The sequence below is a fragment of the Epinephelus moara genome, chromosome 2, assembly GCF_006386435.1.
Source record: "Epinephelus moara isolate mb chromosome 2, YSFRI_EMoa_1.0, whole genome shotgun sequence".
In the NCBI taxonomy this organism is placed as follows: domain Eukaryota; kingdom Metazoa; phylum Chordata; class Actinopteri; order Perciformes; family Serranidae; genus Epinephelus; species Epinephelus moara.
The window spans coordinates 5,631,264-5,650,772 of NC_065507.1; positions in this window are offsets into that span (position 1 = coordinate 5,631,264).

Sequence of the window (19,509 nt, forward strand, 5' to 3'; positions counted from 1 at the left end):
ACTGTGGCGATATGCTGTTCAACATTCAGCCAATATGACCCAAAATGATTACTTTAAATCCGGGTTACGGGTCGGGCTGTGGGCCGTGTTTCAACGGGTCGAACCAGGTTGCGGTACTAATTGGCCTGATGCGCGGGTTTGCGGTTCGGGTGCAGGTTTTTACGTCGCCGGGTCGGGTCGGGTCGGGTCGGGGCGGGGCGGATCTTGAAAACTGGACCCGTGCAGGACTCTGAACTAGCCTGTGGAATAACCGCAGGTACCAGCCCTGGAAATTAACCTGACTCCTGTCTGACTGCTGAGTGTGGACACTTCCTGTGTCTGTCCTTTCAAATTAAAGTCACACATGGTCCAGTCATATAGGGTTTGAGTTATTTTAATTCAAATCAATCTAATTTGTTGATTTACTTTAAGAAGGTGTCCTAATAGAGTTTAACTTTTTTTTTTTCTGCGACTAAGTGACCAATGAACTAATGACCTTTCTGGTCAACTAACGTTTGGTCGACTGTTGGGTGGCAGCCCTACGCGTAATGTACAAAGGCGTAAGACTTGGCCGGTATAAGTAATGGAAAATGAGAACTGTGCAAGTTTTCCATTTGTATCGAGGATCAAATCAGTTCTTTGAGTTAACTGCCCTATTTGACATGTCCCTCAATGCAGCGATTGTGCATTGCAATGTCAATGCTGACACAATGTGTCATGCACCCTAAGTTAGCCACATATTAGAGCTACGTTATGTCAACAGCCAACTTGCAGAAAATAAATTTGCTGTTATGTTTCATTGTGTGGAGGCTTATCCCCAGAAGATTACTGTAACAATTAATTTCATTACACACAACAAATTCCATGGATTTTCACTTGATGGGTGTCATCATTCATTTTAAAGAAAGTAAACTGAAACAGAGAACAATGGAGAATATTTACGGTTCATAACTTGGCAGTCCTGTACAGTTCACTAATGAGCAAAAAACAAAATAAATGGAGAGGCATAAAATGAGAAAAAAAGATGACAAAAGAGACAGGAGATGGAAAACAATGGTCAGTATGAAAGCTACAGGGTACATTCTGTTGTTTGATCACAGGAGACCATTGCAATCATGCAGTGACACAAATCATCTGCTGGGACTCAACACTGCACGATTAATGCTGCAGACTAACTGCTCCTCTCTGCAAAGACTTATGTGAAAACACTGAAACACATGGAACTATTTTCCCCAAAAAACAATGTTCAAACCCTGAGAGCCACAAAAAGAGTTACAGCCGGATTGTACGGGTCAATTACAACAAAGGGTCCATGCAGAGCGGCTTCAAATTGATTCTTTTATAAACAATAAATCTGTGTCCATAAGTTCAAGCAGAAATATGTGGCGTGTCTGCGGGCAGCAGCCACTGAATCACACAGCAGGACCTCTACTTTGACAGCTCTTGCTTCTGTCTGTGAGACAGTTCTCCTTTCATAGAAATCATATGAGTCTCAGGGCAGGAAGCCACCTTCTAGGGACTTAAACAGGAAGTCAAGGTTGCAACCATGTTGTACAATGACCAAGACGTGCATTTAAGGTTGATTTCATTATGTGCTGGATGGCTTGCTGATACCGTGAAAAAATGTGCCCCTGGCTGACGAATAGACAGGTGGGTGGGTACGTTTGGGAACAGTATCTGAAATAGATTTTTCGAGTCAATGTTGTATAAATAAATAAATATGTTTTAGTACTTACCATCACTCAGCAGTAATCAAAAGCTTTTACATCGAGTGTTGCAAATGCAAGCCATCTTGTCCTCCCTTGCATGGAGTAAGTGTTTTGTCAAACTGCATGCTTCTGTTTGGGACAAACAGACGATAAACTGGCTAGTTTGCGTGAGCAGTTATGACAGCTTATGGGAAAGATTGCTGCCTGCAGAGACACAAGTTACAAGTGGCAAACATCCATCCAATAATCGACCGTACCACCAGACAGGAATGCTGATATAACGCTGACAGTTCTGGAAAAACGAAAAGTACATTCAGTGACAGTGTTTTTGAAACGACATGACATGACAGCTACAGTATTTGTTATAGCAGACAGACTATGAAGAATGCATGGTCAGGGCCTGGCAACTAAAATGCTTGGTTAAGGTTAGGAAGACTGTAGCTGCTGTCAAACAAGGCAAGATGCTGGTTGCATTGTGAGGTTGTGCTCAGGCACAGCAGAGCTTTGAGCTAAATGCTAATGTCAGCATGCTAATCATGAATGTGTTAAGACACCTGGTTACAGCTTGAAGGTGAGACCCTGTTCATTCCTATGAGAGTTTCTCAGTGGCGCATGAACCAAAATGGTTCAACTTGCAGGTTATAAAATTACCTGGACGATCCAGAGATGATCGTCACTGCGTCCTCACTGTGCGGCCCATAGAGCAGGCGCACTAGAGACTTCCACTGGCCAATCTGGCTACTTCCAGTTTAGCGCTGCGTCACCGTACTTGCACACAGATCCTATTGCATGTATGTGAAAGATTTGGGCATGAAAATCAGATGCACTGAAAATTTCTACACAAATGGCACACTGTTTTCTGTCTTGGCATTGACCGTAAATCCTGAGGTCCTATTAAAAATGAAGATATTTCCTCGGCACACTCTGCTACTAAAAGGCATCACAGAACCAACCCACGGCCTGACTGATGGGATGTGCAGAACAAAAACATCACAGTAATGACCTAATTGCAGACACATTGGTCTAAAAACTGAGAAATTATTTAAAATGGCAAAGGGAAGTGTCTGGAACACCATGATCAGACACACCGCACAGACAAAGCGCAATAAGAGGAGTCCTGCAAGGAAAGCATGACCGTACTTTTAATTAGGGTCACGATCCTCAGAGAATATATTGTTTGGCGTTTCTGTCAATATCATTCTGACATTTAAGGTGCAGAAATTCAAAAGACAAAGCAATTTACTTTGATGCAAGGTCCTGTCTGATGGAAAATTATATAACACAAGCTTTGGTTTGGCCGCTGTAATGTTAATGTGGGCTAGGGGACAATTCGGTTAATCAGATAGCTCTCCTAACAGTGATCACATGGCCTCCAGTGCTTTTAACACCATGCAGCCTCTGCTGGTAGGAACAAGCTCAGGGCCAAGCAGGTAAAAACACCACGTGTATCCTGGAGAACAGATTACCTGACCAGCAGGCCACAGTTTGTAAGACTGAGGAACTGCATATCAGGAACTATGATAAGCAACACTGGGCCCCCAGGGGACTGTCCCCTCCCCCTTCCTGTTTACTCTGGACATTAGCAAGATGAAGGATCTGATTGTGGACTTCCGCAGGACTGGTCTATCTGACCCCTTTATCCTTCCGTGGGAAGGTGTAGAGATGGTTTACACCTATAAACACCTCACAGAGTGTATCTAGACAGTGTGGGCTGGAAACACAGGGGCCAAAAAACAACGCTTTGTCACACCCCTTAGCATGTGGTACGCCGCAGGCACCCTTTGACGTCTCTATGAGATGCCACAGGCTTTTAACTATTTCTAATGTAAACACATCCGCTGCAATATTTGACGTCCAGAGAAACTGATGTAGTATCAAGGGCAAGACAGTCCATGTAGCCTGGGAGGGGGGGAGGGGTGGTGGATGGGTCAAACAAACCAGCCCATTTGCATTCCAACATAATCAAATACCACCACTTCGTCAGTGATTTCAGCATCATGCTGCCAGTCGGCTGGATGGCACCTGTCGTGGCAATATGATACGTCGCTGATCACTGGACAATGTCAGGTTGAAGTGCTGCCGATAATGCCTGATGGAATATAAGGAGCTGGAAAGTCCCTATAGGGCGGGTGACAGAGACGGTGGATGGGTCCAACAAACCCCAGACTTTCACCCCGGAGCCTGATATGAATGTAGAGCCAAACCGTGTTGTTTGTTCTAAACCTAACCATGTGTTGACATTCCGTTGTTGGTTGTGACATCCCAGAAAGTCAACAGCAGATGCAAGACACCGACCACGCAATATGTAGTCATGAAAGTCTACCGACAAAGAGGCAATATGTGGCAACTTGGGATGAGAATGTGTTGAACAAACAATAGCCCTATTTAAACAGGAATTTGCAGGAAAGCCCAATCAGTCTTCTTTCAGCATTGGCAGTATAAAAACAAAATTGGGGAGTGCGGCAAAATGCCAGAATGCACCTTTTTCGGGGCAATGGGGGGCGTGAGCAAGTAACAAAACGTGTAGCTCAGCGTGTGACGTAAACAGTGACGTGGGAGGGAAGCCGCGGCTGGTCAGTCCTTCAGTGATTCTCTCATAAATCGGCCCATTCTTCACTGTCCCCGCCATCTGACGGTTAATGGCCTCTTCGTTTGCGAGAGCAAGGAGGGCGTGCAATTCCTTGTCTCCTCAGTTGCTCATCTTTACAGTGTCTGTCAGGTTTGTGTTTCGCTCTTGCTACTAGCTGCTCGCTAATTCCTGCACTGCCAGTGGCTCGCATGTGCGGCGTCATCAACAGCTCCTCTCACAAGTCTTCAACAGCCCCTCCCGTTGCAGAAGGCCGCCTCGGTCTGTTTAAACTAAAAGGGTTCCACCAATATGACTACCCTACGAGGCGGAAAATTGGGCACCTCGGATCAACTCGCCAATCCGGCCCTGTGTGTCTAAACCCTTTCACCTTGCCGGCAAAACGGCCCAACATTGGCGGAAAATCTGGCAGTGTAAAAGGGGCTACTGTCTTTCAGCCAGGAGACCGGTGTTCATGTCCCATATAAAACCAGAAGTCAGTGCTGTTTTAATATAACGTTATGTAACTTGCGTTCTACATTGATGCACTCATGTCACTCACATGACATATCTACAGTGCGTTACGTGATGTTTTTTCTAAACCTAGCCTAAACCTAACAGTAACCTTTGGACAACTTTGGCCACATTTTTACCCAGGAGACAGCTGTGCATCACATACTGGCGTTAAAGGGTGTGTCTCTTGGAAACACCACAGGGTGCCTTCGGCGTCGGTATCACATTCAAGGAGTCGTGAGAAGGCGTCGGTATTTGATGACCTGGGATGAGAATGTGTCGGAGGGGCCAGAGCCAGCTCTATCTTTTATGCTTTTGTATGCTGGGGACGGACTGTATAACCTGAATAACATCTCCCACCCCCTCCACCTGCTGGTTTAGAAGTGTCCTCAGCCAAAGACTTATAGAGGACTCCGGGGATGATGTTTTTTTGTAGGCCAATGCAGAAGTTAGCGTCACCTTATTACCTCGTCAAAAAGCCCATAGGACTTTCCATTGGATTTTGGATTATTGCAGAAGATAAACTCTGTGGCAAATAAACTGTTATGATACTTACACATTTTGTTTAGCAAGATAATCTTCACAAATTAACATAATTTTTATGATTTCTGAAGCCTAAATGCAATTGCCAGAAGTAAAAAGCTATCATTAGGCTATCAATAAACTACACTACAGTCGCATGTCTGAATGTCACCACCACAATGAGGCTGTAAAGTCGTGGTCAGCGTGGTGACGTTCTGTAGTCTCGATTAGCCGCTTGTTAGCAACCACCTTGTTAAAGACACATAAAGGCTTCAAAATTCCTTATCTCAGGCATCTAACCAACAACCCTTTTCAAAAAACCCACTGACTTTGAAATGAGGGAACCGGGAGAGCTAAAATGCGAACTCATTTCCAGGTTTTAGGACTCACTGGGCAACCAAGGTGTTCTACCAGCAGCACAGAGGATCAGTCCTGCTGGTTGCCATAAAACTTTATAACTCATTTCAGTTTAACTTTTGAGCTTGTTATAAGTTATAATTACATTCATTTTGCACGTCTCGCTGCAATTTGCACCTTCACTCAAAAGGACACACTGTATAAATGTCAGTGCTTGTGTTTGAGATTTGTTTTTGCACATTCTTTGCATCCATGGACCGCTGCTGTGACATGCAGCTTTCCCCCCAGGGATGGATAATCCGCTGGCATCACAATAATTGGATGCTGAATCAGCAAAGTGTGAAGTTATCAGTCCTAAGAGGCCATAAATACACGGCGGAGCAGCAGGTATGAGTTGTTGGTTAATTGCTACAGGCCCTCTGAACAGCCCTCTCACATGTTTACCTCCTCTTCCTTCCTCCATCCACACACTGCAGGACATCACGTGACTCCAAAGAATTTACACTGGAATGAAGGCTGGATGTTCCATGTCTGGCTAAAGTGAGACTTTTCCAAAACGAGAGAACAGATTAAATTCTGAGCTGTAGTGGAAAGAATCAAACAGCAAATAAAGGTCTGAGAAGCTCGTTAGAAATGAATGGAAACTGACATAATACTGTAGGTGGACAGATAGACTTTCTTACTGCTTCTATTAGCAGGTATTTGGTACAGTAGAGCTACTGGTGGACAGGCATGAGCCGAGCTGTGGAAAAGGGAGAAATCAGCACGGTCAGTACTTTTCAGACGCCTGTCATCGCTGTCCCTGAATCTTGGAAAATAACGGAACAAATGTATTCACTCTTTGCATAACTGCACGACGTCAGCCACAAGAATGGCCAGTCACATTACCCAGGTCCTGGGGTCACTCCATGAAATACAGAGCACAAACTATTATTTTCTGCGGATACAAAAGCCTAATGAATCTGGCAAGGACGTGATTTGTGGAATATTCCATTGAATCCAACCCCTCCATTGATTGGGAATGTATGACATGTGTATTAGTCATGCAGTGTGTTTTATTTTTCCTGGCAGCAAGGCTCACCGCAGCATTATCACTCTCCTCGCAAACTGCTGTATCCAGTTTGTCTTAAATCCCCCTCCGGCCATGCACGTCCAACAGATAAGCCCAAAATGTAAACAAGTCATAAATGCATCTGCAAACACATTTTTGGCTCTGCAGTAAAAGTTTACAAGGAACAAAGTAAGAGCCCAGCCTTACGCAATGGGGTTGTAATGGAGGCAATGCATGCAGGGTGAAGGAGGGTGAATGATGGCTTCCATCACCTAGTAATTCATATTCATCCACCTGTCTTTTCCCAGCAGATCAACTCTAGCTTAGTTTTAGCCTTAATAATGAATGATTAGCCTGCAGCTGTTAAAAAAATCTGCAAAGTTCTTTTATCAACAATACGGGCACGTAAGTACGTTTTGGTTCTCTAACTTTTAAGCAATCGCCTTCATCTTTGAAAAGTCAGGGTTGAGAACTCTCTCTGATGGTCTTCAGTCTACCAGAGGCCAAAATCAACAAAAATCTGGCTCTGCAAAATGGAACAGATCAGCTTCATCTTACCCATCATCAACCCAAAAACACAGTGTCATCCACCAATCTCTGTGTCTTCTTCAAAGAAGTTGATTACAAAACACAGATTTATACCAGACCTTGTTATATCAATCATGCTCTTTCAACTGAAGGTTCCCTCGTGGTGCTTTGTGAGATAAATGTCACTTCAAAACAGCAATATTTTATGGAATATTTGGATTAATGGTGCAGTTATTGCAGGAGACTGTTGAAGCAACGATGATACATTTTGAGTTGGTTTTTTTTCAAGGTTTCACTGGAGGAGCAATGCGTAACGGTTAATTTTAAGAATTTAAGACCAATTATTACTTAAGAATTTTGTTCAAACCCCTTTATTCCAAATAAGTTAAAAAATAGCCGCCCACAGATGCTATAACGGGAGATATGATGAACTCACTGTCTTTGGTTTAACTGTACTCACTGTTTGATGATCCAGGTGCTTCAGTTGGTTTTAGAGTTGACTGTTTTGCAGGATGTATGGAGAGTTGCAAGATGACGCTGTAAACTGATTGTCTTGACTGTCGCATTTAAAAAAAATGGAAACAAAAATCCCCAAACTAACATTCCCCAAATAAATAAGTCTTTAAAAAAACAAAGTTCAAATCAACGGGGTGATAAACGACTTCATCAAACAATAAAAACTAAGATTAACCAAAAACACGGCGGTTAAAGATTGTAACCCTGTGGCGTCTTACACGCTCAGCACTCACTTCAGCACACCTGCCTTTAATTAAAGGTTCCTGCGATGCCAGGTCATGCGGTGCAGAAACACTAGGAATCTAGGACTTGCTAGAAATTGCTCTAACACCCTTCAAAGTGATGAGAAGCTCTTCTCCAATGTTCAGATGGGGGATGAGCTGGATTGCCCAGATTTTGTATATTTTCCAAACCAAAAATCCGACTGTCGTCTTTTTTTAGATTGGAATGATTGGACGGGTGTACACAGGAGTTAAAATAGAGGAAACACTCTTTTATCCACATTCCACATATTCTTGTTTTGCAACTTTCCTGTCCAAGTTGGACACAACGATGGAAGTGTGCTTTCAGAGACAGGAAGAGTGCGATTAAAATGGGATCTTCCTTAATAATGACTTCCCAACCACATCAACAAATAAGAATATTGATATTAGATAATTGCCTTCAGTGACTAAGTTTTTTTAATGTCTGATGTGAAGGTTTTAGAAATTCTCGCTTACAATATCTGCACGACATCTATGAAACGGTTAAGGTTAGGCTGCAACACATGGTTAAAGGTAAACTATGCAAGATGTTATATTTCCATTTTTCAGTGCTATGTCTCTTGAGCACCTTTCCACTGCCTATTCAGGGCAGAAATATTGCTCCAATATTCCACTTTGCCATTCTGTGTATAAGGTACGATTGCGGAATGGGGGGACAGAGTAGTCTTGGCTTTAAGCCAAGCCTTTAAGGTAGTAACAGTGCCAAAATGGTGTCTGTATAAACAGGACAGTCTGCAGGACGGGATCATGGGCAGGACGGGTGTGATATTTTGATGCTGTGTTATGCGTGTGACCCACTGGTGGAGATTTAAAAAGTAGCCGTTAGCAGTTAGGAGCTAACTCAAACAAGAAGAACAGCAGCCGTAAATGTCTACAAATTGGGAGAAAATTTAGATTCGGGAACTTCTTGCCCTCTGACCAGAGGACGAGATCAGCCATATAACAGAGATGGTAAATGATTGTTACTGACATGTTTTGCCATTGTTATTGTTTATTAAGTGCTGCCAACGCATATGTTTTAATGGCACACTAGAGGCTGATGCCGTAGTGTTACATGTCACGCCTGCCACACCTCTTTTGATTCCGCAAAGCTGCGATGCAGTGTATAATCACACAATGAAGTAGAATGATGCCACTGTTGTTTGTTCCTGTGTAAAAATGCAAATGAGGCATAAAGAAGAGACTTCCAGCGTGATTTCGATGTAAAAATGGCTTTGGATGCCCGTTGTTTATGGTCCAGCACATGACTGCTACCTTTTTACAAAGCTGCGACCTTACCTGAGCACTGCGGGGGTACACGCCCATAAATGTTCCAAAGGCAGAAAATAAGAAGAAAAAAAGAAAATGCAGACAGTCTCTGCAGATAAACACACCGCCACACACTTGTAGTGGGTGAATTACTTCTGTATGAGTCTAAACATTGTTTTAGGAAAATCATGCAGAGTATATATTTAAGATCATGGTGAATAATAAAAACATATTGTTTACTGGCATTAAAGGTTAATGACAAAGTGTGAACCCTTGCTCTCCAGCATTAAAGTCACGCTACACGTCCATCCAGCCTGTTCTCTGTAGCCTTACTTTATGCTTTGCTATATACAGAGTACACTACTTCATGTGTTGGCGTTGGAAGTTAAGTTGCATAATCGTGGAATATGTATAGAAAGCCAAAGTGAAAGCAGAACTACAAATACAGCTTTGGAAAAGAGCCTCAATATTATATCATGTGGCTCACTTTATATGTCTTGAAAAGAACAGTAGTTTTTAGTGAAAAAAAAAGAGTGAGTTGAGGGGTCGGGGTTAGTTCAGACATATCTCTAGTAACAGCAGCACAGAGAGGACAGAAGACAATACAACTAAAGACTGGAGAAATGACTTCAGGAGAGAGTGTTGGTGAGGTTAAAGGATGTGGATGAAACCAAGTTACAGTGACTTCAGCTCTTAAAATTCCAACAGTATGCCCACGGGCCCCGCTGCTATGTTTAAAGGTTCTGTTTGTGACATTAGAGCATTAATATAACAGCAAACCATTATTTGCTATGTTATATTACGTGCATGTTAAGTGCATGTGTGTATCCCACTGCCTAGCTCATCGCTGCCGCTTTGCACTGCATTCATGTGGCAGTTACTGCAAATACTGGGACTGCAGCATCACGGAAGCATGGCGTTCACCCTCCAGTTCCCCCTGGTTATAGCTGCCACCAGGGGAATTATGTTTTCAGGTTGTCTGTCCCATTCTCGTAAATGTGATATCTCAAGAACGCCATGATTGAAGTTCTTCAAATTTGGCACAAACGTCCACTTGGACTCAACGATGACATGGTAAGAAACTGTGGTCAAAGGTCACTGTGACCATGCATTCATCTCTTTCTTGTTAAAGAGCTATCTCACGAACACCTTGAGAGAATTCCTTCAAATTTGGCACAAACGTCCACTTGGACTTAACAATGAAATTGTAAGATTTTTGTGGTCAAATGTCAAGGTCACTGTGACCATGCATTCATCTCATTCTTGTTAACGAGCTATCTCACAAACAGCTTGAGGGAATTTCTTCAAATTTGGTACAAACTTCCACTTGGACTCAAATGACAAGATTTTTGTGGTCAAAGGTCAAGGTCACTGTGACCTTGTATCCATCTCATTCTTATAAACAAGCTACCTCACAAACACCTTGAGAAAATTTCCTCAAATTTGGCGTAAAAGCTAACTCTTGGATTCAACGATAAACTGAGTAGAACATGGTCTTTGAAGGTCAAGGTAACTGTGACCTTATGCCTGTCTTACTCTTGTGAACACAATATCTCTAGAAGGCCTCAAGGGAGTTTCCTCAAATTTGGCACAAACGTCCACTTGGACTCAGGAATGAACTGATTAGAATTTGGTGGTCAGAGGTCACTGTGACCTCACAAAACATATTTTCTGCCATAACTCAAGAATTCATATGCTAATTGTGACAAAATTTCACACAACTGTCTAACGGGATAAAACAGTGAAGTGATGACATTTTAAATCCAAAAGGTCAAAGGTCAACTTCACTGTGACATCATAATGTTCTGCATAAAACATTTTTCTGGCCATATCTTAGGAACAGAAGAGGAGACATTTGGTCAGATACTGAATTTGTGACTCTAACCTTGAAACTGTGCTGATTGTGTAGATCCTCTGTGCTGCCGGGGGGAAAATGTGTGTGAAGCAACCATGTTTTCACACACATGGATGTAAACTGTGAGACAAACGTGACTGGTGCACAGAGGCATACAAGTGCAGGGTGGTAATTCTAGTTTATACATAATTATGTAACATCTATTTTTCTACTTTTGACCGCTGATTTATAAATATTGGTCACATCGATGCAGCCAGTCTGAGACAGCCTTTTGTGTTCTAAACTTATTCTAAATGGTACACATATGTCTTTGTCAGGAAAATCCTGAGCCACACAGGGAGTGATGCCTTAATGTTTACGGAGACAATAACTGTGGTTTTTTGTTATAAAAGAAAGAAAAACACAGTAGTTAGCTCTGGCAGCGGCTGTCATCTCATCAGACAAAGACAGAACTCAGATTTCATCAACAAAAATGCAGATGAAGAAGAACCAGATGAATGGCTCAGAGGCTGTTCACTGTGACAGCACATGATTAGCGGTAAAAACATTTGGTGCTGTTGATGCTTTTGTTTTCTTAGGGAGACAGCAGTGCAATTTAACATATTGGCATCCTCGGCTGCTGTGGACTGCAGAGACTTCCAAGGCACCCTTTAACATCTCCATGAGAGGCACTGGGCTTTCAGTTAACTCAAATGTAAACACATCCATGACAATGATGTATAAAGACCGAGACGAGGGAGGGAATGGTGGTAGATCGGTCAAACAAATGTCCAACAAGCGGAAATTGACGAGCCTCCAAAACTGACGCCAAAGCTTCACAGTTTGAAGCGTAGGGCTGCTGACTGAGCTGCCAAATTTGACAAGTTGGGAGCAAGCAGTGGCGGCCCTGGCACATTTGCTGCCCTAGGTGAGCCTCCCCCTGGCACCATTTTACAAGATTACACTGAACACATCACAAAAACGTTATAAATTACCTTCACCCACTACTCATTTTTACTCAATAGAGTTTGAATACTTGAACGCAGGAAAAAAAAGGCCTCTCTTGTTATGGCAGTTCGATTTAGGACCCAAAAGCAAGCACAGCCTGGACACAGAGAGAGGTTCAGGACAGTTTATTGTGAAATGTTGCTGGATGGCTGAAGGCTTGGCTGAAGCAATCAGGAGTCTGGCTGAGGAGGGCGAGGTAGGGCAGAGCAGGGCAGGCAGAGGGATTGATGGCTAAACAGTGCTGTACATGCTAAATAGTGCTGGCAGGTTTGAGCTGGCGTGGAGAATCTGAGACAGAGAAAACAAATTAGCTGATGCCCAAAAATGCAAGCAACCAAAAAACAAAATTCACAGAAAGAAGGCTTTGACATCTGTACCACGTAGGAGACTGAACAATCTGGCAGAGTCTGGAGGTCTGAGCAGGGGTTTTATACTGCGGTGGCTTGATTGGTGGATGAGGTGCAGGTGAGTGGGAACATCAGCTGCAGAGGATCAGGTGGATTGGCAGGAGGAGGGAACCAACAGTCAACACCCAGCAACACACAGAGACAGAGGCTGAATCAAATGTCCACCCTCTGGACTTGCAGACTGAGCCCTTGTAGACTTCAGTTGTATGTAGTGTGACGTATTTACTGTCATCATGCGTTCAAAAACAGAAATTACAGACATTAGAAGACCTTGTTTTGTTGTTTTTCAGACAAGTAACAATCGTTACACTAAATGCATTTTTAGTCCCTCTACAGCCTAGACTTCTCCACATTTCTGTATCATGCTGTGGTTGAATATTATTTCTGGCCCACACAATTCAGGTAGCATTTTAATAGGCCTGACTATCAGTAACTATTTCACACAGTCATACGTTTAAAACCCACAGCGTCACATCCGTATTGCGGGTTATTAAATCAGTGAAGTCTGCTGAAGTCTGCAGACTCTCTGAAAATCTGCCAGAAGTCCACTTTGGACTGGATGAATTGTGGATTTGGAGCCCTCGGCACTCCCTGACGTCTTGGGAACATACCCCGAAAGTCTGCGAGTCCACAAGTGCCGTGAAGTGCAGACATTTGGATTCAGCCAGACTACTTCAAAATAATTTAAGTAATAGTTTTGATTATTAACATTTGATTTTTTTCCCTCCCCCATTTGTGGCGCCCCCTGTGGATGACGGCGCACTTGGCATTCGCCTATACTGCCTATGCCACGGCCTGCACTGAGAGTAAGAACGTGTTGTCTGAGCTGCTTTGACACACTGATGTGCTGAAGAGTGTCCACTGGAGCACAGTGCATGAATGTAGAAATTACAAACTCCTGACTCCTCAAAATTCCAAGCATCTTCGTCACTCACATTCGCCTTCAGCGTCACTAACATGAATGACTAAGACTGACCTGGCAGCAGAACACCTCAGATCAGTGGAGACAATGTCAACAATGTGAGTGTGGAGGTTTATTCTTGACCTTTTCCGCCAGTATCAAAGTAATCAATGATCAAAGGTCTATTAGGTTTCAGCCTGAATGTGAATGACGCTGTAGCTTGTGTCTGTCATGGATAGAATTGCAGATAGACGTCTGAGGCATTGTCAACACAACACAACGTAGCTTTCTTTGAAGGTAAGCTTTGCTGCAGCTCTGGATTCAACCCGAGCATGAGTGCAGATCAGACTGCTCATCGTGTGTTTGGGACTTAAAAAGGAAGACAACCATCTCTGAGCCAAAACCAAAATGAATATTAGTGTTGACCTTCCAAGATGACAAACACTCCAAGATGAGAAATAATGATGAGGAGCAATCAAGATGTGACTCCCTGCTACACTGTGTACTCTGAGTGCCTTGGGCCGGCGCCTGCATGGAGTGCAGAACTTTAAAACACTGAATGCTCGAAAGCAAAACAACGATGTTTTGAGCACTTTAACTCCTTGTAGGAGCCAGAACACATCCTCAGAACATCTGTGAGAGCGCAGGTTGAGCCAAACTCCAGCAGAGAATGGTCAGATATACGGATTCTAGGAACGTCCTGGCAATCCTGTCTCCCAGAAATCACATTTGTGTATTACTAAATTGATTCATAATTACGTTAAAACAATAATGTTGTAATCACTACAAGTGGATAGTGAACTGCAAGAGTGCCTATTTTTGTCAGAAAACAAACAAAAACATTGTCAGTGAATATTTTTCGTATACGTTCAGTATCAAGATTTTTGCAACTTGTGAGGTAAGTTAATCAGCAACTTTCCTCATTATGTTAAAATGTAAATCGTTCCACATTACGTAGCTTCTGGGGCTAAGATGCTGACAGTGTTATCACAGCGTGACAGCCAGAATGCCCTTGAAATCCTTTATCAGTCTTTAAGGTGCCATGTATAAGATACGGCCAGAACTGACTTCCAAAAGTTTTTGAAAGACCACGCCCCTCACACTGTAAGTTAGCTAGCTGTCAGCTGATTACAGCTGGGGCGTATGATGTCTGTGTCCTGCATGAACTAATGCAAAGCTTCAGTTAATGGGTATTTCTCAAAGTCAAGGAAGGATCCTTAAATGACTGAATTTCAAGGATGCTTCCGAATTTCACCGAGGTCAGAGTCCTTCATTCAGAGAAATTCGAAGGATGCAAGTGTGGATCCTCAGCAGGTGTAAAGTACCCACAATTCTTTGTACACAGTTTGCTGGAAGTGAAGGCGGGGCCTCCTTAATTAAAAACTGCACCAGCGGAGTTTGGCAGGATTTAGATAAATATGTCATTTACTTGGATTAATATCTCCAGGAGTATTTATCATACAAGCATGAAAACAATACTGACAGTAACCTCACAATTTACGCAATCCAATGTGTCCACTGCAGAATAATGAGCTTTTTTAAAATAACGTGATTTAGATAAAACATAAAAGTGTTTAAATTAATAATTTACAGGAGGGACGGAGTGCTAAATGCCACAAAGTTTAATTAGCCTACCTGTTTGTTTGTTTTTAAGTATAATCCAGAAATATTCTCCCTGAAAAAATACTACTTACATTTGTTCAAACTGTACAAAATTAGAGACAACATTACCCTGAAACCTCCTCAGTCCACTGAGGGTTAATGACACACACCTGGGGACACTCGTTAGCCTGTTCTAATGTGTGTTCACTGAATGATAGGGAGGACTCTTGCCTTGCCTCTGCAGGCTCCTTCCCTGGAAGGACGCATCCTACTAAGGAGGGATCCTTGACTTTGAGAAACACAACAGAAAGTGTCTTGAATCAAACAGCCAAACGGCAAATCCCGGTCATATACCAACATAGAAAAACTGTAACAGAGTCCTGTTAGCAGGAGTTAAAAGTAGCCCAGCAGCTCTTTTTTAAAGCCGCTACAAGGAACTTTTAACTGGATATGCAAAAGTCTCTCGTTTCTGCTGATGTCTGTGCGTGACCTACAACAGCAAATGAGACCATCGGTGTGAAGATAAGCTATTTCTATATAGTGTATATCCATACCTTTAGGAAACTGTCTCCGGGTCCGCCCCAGGTCGCTTCCAGGACGAAGCGATTTACGGCACTCAGACGGCACACGTCATCTTACCTAGCTGCTTACATTTATAGTGACTCTGATAAATAGTCGCTATTCCTCCTCCTCCTCGACCCGACGTCCGCGGGGAGTTAAAATAGCAGCAATCATCGGGTAAAAGTTCTGTGAAAGCACAGAAGCAGGTTGCGCAGATTCACCCTGCGCCAGCGGGGACGAGGAGAGCAGGGGCCGCGGGGCTGGAACACCTCATCCGGGCCGACGACAGGTACCAGCCAGGCGTCGACAGGGTCCAGCGAGTGCAGAGAAATAAAGAGGCGAGGCACCGCTCCATACTCAGTCCAAGAAGCCGTGGAAGTGCTCGCCAAACAGGCCTTCAGCCTTACCAGCGGACTGCCGCGTTTACCCCGGCGGCAGTGGCGCTTACGCCGGAGAGGTGGAGCTTGGGCGCGGCAGAGGTGAGCTGGGATCCCCGATAGGAGCGGGGGCAAAGTTTTCCTGTCTTGCTGTTTCATTCATCCCCAAAACAAACACATGCGCGAGCCAGGTAAGCGTCTTTACGACAATACGCGCTAGAGCTCATGGGAAATGTAGGCTTCATTCCAGCAAAACACTACTGCTTTTGTCCACAGGGTCGCCAAAATCAACTCAAAATGAAAGTTCCTTGTAGGGGCTTTAATAAAGCACTAAGCTGCTTCAATGAGCGGATATTAATAGAATAATTAAATTGCAGCAACTCAAAGTTTTTTCCTTGTTTGCCTCTCTCATCCCGGCTTGACTATTGCAATTCACTGTTCACCTGCCTCAGTAAAACATCTCTGGACCGTTTACAACTTGTCCAAAATGCTGCTGCCAGGTTGTTCACTCGGTCACATAAGTCTTGCCATATCACCCCCATCCTGGCATCCCTGCACTGGCTTCCTGTTCACTTTAGATTCCAATTCAAGGTCCTGGTCCTGACATACAGAGCGCTACACAAAGTAGCCCCCGCTTACATTTGCAAGCTCCTCAACCCTTATGTCACCAGCCGGTCACTGAGGTCTTCTAACCAGGGGCTCCTGGTTGTGCCTCAGACGAGGCAGAAAACTCAAGGTGACTGAGCTTTTCAATCCGTGGCCCCAAAGCTTTGGAACTCCCTGCCCTTGGACCTGAGATCCTTAGCCTCTGTCCATATGTTTAAGGTGCAATTAAAGGCATACCTTTTTAGGCAGGCGTTTGGACAATTGTGAATAATTATATAGAATGTATATAGATTATTTTTTCTGTTGCACTGTATCTTTTGCCGTTTGTACTTGCTGATTTTTATTTATTTAACTGTATTTTTATTGTGAAGCACTTTGTGACTTCCAGCTGTGAAAGGTGCTACATAAAGATTTACTTACTTACTTGTACACATTTAAAAACAGCATTTGCTTTGTGATAACACAGAGTGTTTGTACTTCAACTTAACTCATATTTCAGTGACAAAAAACAGCTTCAGACAGGTTTTATACTTATTCTGACATAATTTTTTTATTTACATTTTATACTTTTACAAAAACGACTCTTTAATAACAGGACTGCAAAGCCAGAACACTAGCAAAGATTCAGAACAACCATAAACTCTAAAATACAGAGTGGTCTTGTCAGTTTTGAACAGCCAACTGTGGAATATGATCCAGTTAAAACACTCAACACCACAAACGTCAGTTCTCCCTATACAATGTGCAGGTTGCATTACTATCTGGGATGTTTTTGTACAGTTTCTCCAAACTACAGTTTAAATACAGTATCAAAGACACAAAATACAACATCTGTCTCAAAGCAGGTTGTAATCAAGTAGCCTACAGTATAAAGAATATGCAACATAGTATGAGTGTATATACTGTATATTTATATATGTACACACACTGCAGACAGTCACAAAGTGAAGACTACCAAGGCCCCCCAAACTCCCAAACTAAGCTGTTCTATTCACATTTAACAAGAATATCCAAAGATGCCATGAAACAGCAACCATAATACAAAAGTCACCAAAAATATATATGCTATTATGAAGAGCTACCGTGTTTTTTTCTTATATTTTCCTACTTTTAAATAAACCATAAGGACTGGAAAACATATACAACATCAAGTGTACATTGAGAAGGCATGTCCTGTATATAATCAAGATATCTTAAAACATTGCACATAAAAGGGAGAACGTACAGAACAGAAGAGGGCATGCTGAACAACAGATCAAAGCTACGCTGGATGAAGAGTCATCGACAAATAAGGCCTTGACAGAATGCATCAGAAACTGAAGACATGCTCTCCACTTCACAGAACGATATGAACATGCAACTTCCGAAAACAAACAGAAAGGAGCTGAATAGAACCAGTCGTTTGATATCAAAGCTTTGTTCCTTGTTTCACAGATCAAATGGGGTCCTTGCCTATTTGATTCACCTTCAGTCACATTTGAGTAAAACAAAATTATACATTCTTTATTTCTTGTTTTTGTTTTTTTTAATATATATATATATATATATATAATTCACCATTCCAAAGACAAAATGAAATCTTTTTTTAAAACAACACCTGTCCATTTATTGCACACCATTGGTTCACAAAAATATTTTGGGCACTTTTGCGTTTCGACAAACAGCAGCATTTCATTATAAAAAAGTCGTTTGAATACAGACACCAAACACAACAGATGAAAAGCATGACGTACAAATGGAGAATAGAAAAACGTTTTTTTAAAATTTGTGATATTGTGCAACTAGAGTTAATAGGTCCGTTTACTAAGGCTAGCCTCTTAAATGCACAACATCATACAGTGTTTTAAGGGGCGAAAACAGCAGGACCCCTTTGCTAAATAGCATGGACCACTTAGAATGATTATCTCTTTCTTTTATTATGTGCAATTACTGATTGCCATGGCAAATCCCCAATGAGATAGAGAACATTTGGTCCTGTAGGAAAAAGCATGATTTGTACCCAGATAAAAAGGGCAGATGGCACAACTTTGAAAAAGTGACTGATAGGATGGCGCAGGGTGACGAAGCTCTTATTAAGACAGCTCTCAGTGAATTTCAATGATCGGGACGCCCTCGTCACAACAGTATTCATCGTTACATTTACAATCAACCCTGTATGTGAGGTCTTACATCCTGCTGGGATAGTCCTCAATGTTGGCTCTTTGTACGACTTTCAGGGGGCGACAGGAAATCAAAAAACAACAAACCCAGTCACAGTCAGTAGCATTCAACTCATGGGTTACGACCATGGGTGTCATTATCTTCTAAAATACAGGCACGACAATGTCCAAGTAGACAATTACAACCATGTTGGCACAACACAGGTAACAGGAGTTGGAAGTTTGACCCATAAAAAAGAAATTAAATTAATAACGTCAACTGCCAAACCGTGCTCTCAGTTAAGGTGAACGATAAGCTCTCGCCTAACGCAATATATTTATCATTTACAATGATTCAACTCACAGTATTTGCATTCACTCACGAGCACGCTCCTATTGCTTTTAAAGCAACATTATCACATACCATCTGTTCTGACTGTAAACCGGCCATCACAGACAGCCATCATTATCTGTTTGCATCACTTCCTGCTTCCCCGGCCGCAGACGTAGTTACTGTTTTTTTACATTTTCATCAGGGAATTTTTCACAATGTAGTTTTCCCCCTTTGTGACAACTTAGGTTTAAAAACAAAAAAACAAACAGAATGCTGGTGGTTTAATCCACACCTAGAACGTAATCGTCGTGGTTTTTCACTCACAAAGTCACACGAGGATGAAACTTTCAAAAGACAATCATGTTGTACCTAAGTGAAAACATCACTTCAACAGTCATGCAATATCCTAGAGTATAAGCAGTGTACCTGTTGGTAAACCAGGACGACCGAAAAAATTGAAAGCCATGTCACATATTAATACTCAGAACA